This window comes from Pectinophora gossypiella, chromosome 8, assembly GCF_024362695.1.
Source record: "Pectinophora gossypiella chromosome 8, ilPecGoss1.1, whole genome shotgun sequence".
NCBI lineage: Eukaryota > Metazoa > Arthropoda > Insecta > Lepidoptera > Gelechiidae > Pectinophora > Pectinophora gossypiella.
In genome coordinates this window covers 9430321-9435340 of record NC_065411.1, presented here as the reverse complement: position 1 = coordinate 9435340, position 5020 = coordinate 9430321, and the positions used below count along the sequence as shown (strand labels likewise).

General features: G+C 42.8%; 1 long non-coding RNA gene across 1 annotated transcript; it reads left to right on the top strand.

Annotated features, from left to right (window-relative positions):
* Positions 1-774: 774 nt before the first annotated feature.
* On the top strand, positions 775-4728 carry LOC126368773 (uncharacterized). The gene is made up of 2 exons (XR_007566632.1): positions 775-2880; positions 3114-4728. It is a non-coding gene; the product is annotated as an uncharacterized LOC126368773 (long non-coding RNA).
* The last annotated feature ends 292 nt before the right edge of the window (positions 4729-5020 follow it).

Here is a 5020-nt window from a genome sequence, read left to right as displayed (position 1 = left end):
AAGGGAAATGTAAATAAGGATAAACGTTTAAGTAAGTACTCTTGTAATGAGAAAATACGAAATTAACATGTTAAATATTGACAACGCCATCTATACTATTTTTAGGGAACGTAGCCGTAGTAGAGAACGTAGAAAGTACCTCATTCCTACGGGGGACGAATCTACTCATCATAATCATCAGCCGTACGACGCCCACTGCTGGGCATAGGCCTCCCCCGAGGATCTCCACGACGATCGGTCCTGCGCTGCCCGCATCCAGCGGCTTCCCGCGACCTTCACCAGATCGTCGGTCCACCTTGTAGCGGGCCGACCCACTGAGCGTCGTCCGACACATGGTCGCCCAGCGGCCATCGGTATCTACTTATCAAAAGACAATTTGAATCCAGAGTAAGTGGCCTAAAATAGCGAATTATGATAAGCTTGACTACCAAAAAAGAATAGAATAGAATAGAATAGAATAACTTTATTCCCAAAACAGTGCAGTACAATAGTAGAGAAGATAAAGATAAGTATACAAATCAAAAATACACTGCCAGGGAAAAGGGACTGACTCAGCATGTTGTTGCGAAGAATAGTAGAAATACCACTCTTAGCAACACTGATATTCTGCCAGTACCTAAGTTATGCTTATAAATACTTTGAACTATCGTGCCAACAAAAAGTGTCGGGATTTACTTACAATAAATAAGAAAATAAGCAAATATAATTACTTATGAAGAAAATATATGTCGGAGTTAGTTATGAATTAAGAAGAGAAATTGATCAAATCGGGAAATAAAATGAAGTTACATCACTTCCGTCATGAAGTTGCATCGCTCCGACGTCAGGTGGCGTACGGCCAGAGCTGCGTGAAGTCGGGGAGTCACTACAGAGTCGTCGTGTCGAGCGGACGTGTACTGCCGTTCTAGTCGGGCAGTCTACCGCGAACCATCGTCATGAGCGGACGTGTCGAATAATTACGAGGAGTGCTATAGTCGCTCACCTATAACTTGTAGGGACGTCAAGAAAGTGTGATCGGAAAAGAGTACCTAGCAAGTACGTTCACATGTCCCGATGATTCGGTCCGAATATAGGAACCATGGGTGGTGGAGGGCAAGTAGAGGGCGAGTAGCCCCTTCGCGCTAACGTCCTTATGCGCGCTAGATAACGAGAGACTGTGTAACCGTTACGAATACCGTGACGTTGCCGTGAGTGTGTACCTTATGCTGTGACTTTATTTAATCGTGATACAAAAACTATGTGGAAGTAAATAAAATGATTGTGATACTGATGACGGCCATTATTGTCTTCTAACGCCCACTCTTCAAACGCCCACCCATCCCTTCTGACATCACACCACTGTTACGACATCAGAAGTGGGATTAGTGGACTTGGATGAAGACAACGTGATGCGACGTTCACAGCAAGACAATGCAAGTTTCGATTATCACAATCAGAAGAAGATTATGATGATTATCACATTCGTGTGACCACGTGATGAAGATGTAGTGTCATGCCTGAATTTGGAGATGGACCTGACTTTGAAGTGACCTGGACCTTGTTAATGATCGGCATCACTACATGCCGTGAGATATAATGGCGTGAACATCACAATATGTCCATACTGTGTGCTGTCGTGTTTGAAAATTATGGAACCTGAAATTGAAAACTGTTATTACGGTGAGTCGTTTTCATACTGGAACCTTATTGTTATTGACTTTATTGCTGGGTAAATTTCCGTTTCTAGTAATGAGGAAAATTGCTTTTTTTAAAAACCAAATTGGCGAGACATATTGTGTCAATCCGTGTCAATCATACCGCGTTTTCCAATCTGTTTTCATCATTGTTAAATCTTTGTATTTTGGTCTAAAAATATTTCGAATTGGTGTAGACACGCTTAACCTGCGTGGTTAAAGTTGTATTTTCTCACTCCAAGCGGGTGGAGGTTAGTCATGATATGATGTCTTGTTAAATAACGTGTTTTGTAATCTACCGTCATTCATCAAATGTTTCAATATTCAACATTCTTTATTGTAATCTTTTTAAACTGATTGAAAGAAAGTCATGTGAATACGATAATACAGTGAATTCTTTTGTTTCATGTCATAACTTGGTTCGGCAATTGGTGGATTGCAAGCGGGGAAGAAAATGGCGCGGGATGAGCCGTAGCCGTGTAAAGTGACGACATCATGGCAGCGCGTTGTATACCAGCCGGACTTGCTGCGCTGGTGCTGTTGAAGACCTAAACCATGTCACAAGACCAGTGGTTGATCTTTTATTGGAAATTCTTATACGTCCCGGTGAGTCGTATCTGTTTTACCTGATTTGAATAATGGATTTTTTTATTAGGATTCAAACGAATATAGTGCAGAAAGTTCTCTTTTGTTAACTTTAGTTAAATTGGAAATCGTAATGAAGTGAAGTAAACATTGCGAAGTAAAATGATTTGGATTATGATTACTTAAATGAAATAGGCTTAGAAAATGCCCGAAACAGTAAATCATTAGTGAGAAAATTGGAGCAAAACATTCTAAATGATGATCATACCGAATCAGTAATTGTGTAAGTGCGGTAATATTTCCTCGAGGTGTTGGTCGCTACATTGTGACTTTATGACTTGTGTGTGTGAGAGCAGGGTGCTCTGTCGTTTTGTGGTCGTGGACCATGGTGGCCATCCCGGGAGGGGATGTTGTGACTCATGACTGTTTTGTAGCGTAACGGCAGTTTGGGGAGGAATATTACAGCCTGTTGTGCTTTGCAGTAGATGTGTAATGTTGGTTGATTTAATTGAGTAATGAAAGCTATGATTGACCTGTTTCGGAGCAACTCTGATAGGAAGCTGCGCACTTGTAGTGTTCGGGGCTGCAGCCACTTTTGTGCTGCTCGTCTTAGAAACTACAGGTATGCGGTCGAAGCCCGGATTTCATGTTGACTTTGTATTTGGTCATGACATTGCACCTGAATCTAAGTCATGTTGAACTTCGGTAGAATTACTCAAACGAATTAGAAATTAGTGATGTAGAAGAAATTGTGTAACCCATTGACTTGTTTCGGAGCAACTCTGATAGGAAGCTGTGCACTTGTAGTGTTCGGGGCTGCAGGCACTTTTGTGCTGCTCGTCTTAGAAACTACAGGTATGCGGTCGAGGCCTGGATGTCATGTTGACTTTGTATTTGGTCATGACATTGTACCTGAATCTAAGTCAAGTTGACCTCCGGTAGAATTAGTCGAACTGCACAAATTAGAAATTAGTGATGTAGAAGAAATTGTGTAACGCATTGACCACTATTCTACCAACTAAAATGTAAAGTTTGTGTGCTAGCTGTGTTGAGATATCGTCACTTGGTGTAAGTGGCATGAGTTGCTGTCGCTCGATTTAGGTGGCAGTGACGACTGTGTTGAGATATCGTCACTTGGTGTAAGTGGCATGAGTTGCTGTCGCTCGATTTAGGTGGCAGCAACGACTGTGTTGAGATATCGTCACTTGGTGTAAGTGGCATGAGTTGCTACCGCTCGATTTAGGTGGTAGTGACGCCTGGTTTTGAGATATCGTCGCTCAGTAAAGTGGCATGAGTTACTATCGCTCGTTTAGGTGATAGTAACGACAGACGTGTAAAGAGTAATTGGATTTTCAAGTTTGGTTGTTTATAGTGTGTGAATACTGGTCAATGGTCCGTGTATTGTTAGTTGATGATTTATCATGATGTCATGAGAGCTCGTGTAGAGTCACAAGTAGAGCTCGTGTAGAGTCACAAGTAGAGCTCGTGTAGAGTCACAAGTAGAGCTCGTATAGAGTCACAAGTAGAGCTCGTGTAGAGTCACAAGTAGAGCTCGTGTAGAGTCACAAGTAGAGCTCGTGTAGAGTCACAAGTAGAGCTCGTGTAGAGTCACAAGTAGAGCTCGTGTAGAGTCACAAGTAGAGCTCGTGTAGAGTCACAAGTAGAGCTCGTGTAGAGTCACAAGTAGAGCTCGTGTAGAGTCACAAGTAGAGCTCGTGTAGAGTCACAAGTAGAGCTCGTGTAGAGTCACAAGTAGAGCTCTTGTAGAGTCACAAGTAGAGCTCTTGTAGAGTCACAAGTAGAGCTCGTGTAGAGTCACAAGTAGAGTCTCATGTTGGTCAGGAATGACCGAGCGAACTTGGATACTGTGCTGTGGTATGTTGTTTCAGATTAACACACGAGGACGTGTGTCGCGCAGGATGGCCGTGTCGGAGTTAGTTATGAATTAAGAAGAGAAATTGATCAAATCGGGAAATAAAATGAAGTTACATCACTTCCGTCATGAAGTTGCATCGCTCCGACGTCAGGTGGCGTACGGCCAGAGCTGCGTGAAGTCGGGGAGTCACTACAGAGTCGTCGTGTCGAGCGGACGTGTACTGCCGTTCTAGTCGGGCAGTCTACCGCGAACCATCGTCATGAGCGGACGTGTCGAATAATTACGAGGAGTGCTATAGTCGCTCACCTATAACTTGTAGGGACGTCAAGAAAGTGTGATCGGAAAAGAGTACCTAGCAAGTACGTTCACATGTCCCGATGATTCGGTCCGAATATAGGAACCATGGGTGGTGGAGGGCAAGTAGAGGGCGAGTAGCCCCTTCGCGCTAACGTCCTTATGCGCGCTAGATAACGAGAGACTGTGTAACCGTTACGAATACCGTGACGTTGCCGTGAGTGTGTACCTTATGCTGTGACTTTATTTAATCGTGATACAAAAACTATGTGGAAGTAAATAAAATGATTGTGATACTGATGACGGCCATTATTGTCTTCTAACGCCCACTCTTCAAACGCCCACCCTCCATTCTGATGATGATGTTACGACCCCCCCCCCCACTGATACGACATATATATAAAGCAACAAGTTAGGTAGGCATTCCATCGTCTAATAAAAAATAGTTTATCACGTTAGGATACAGACAACATGATACTATAGAAGAATGATAATAACATATTATACATCAATGGTCTGCGCATAAAAAATAATATATAGTCATACATATACTTACATAAAGTCACGCCTTTTTCCCACCGGGGTAAGACCA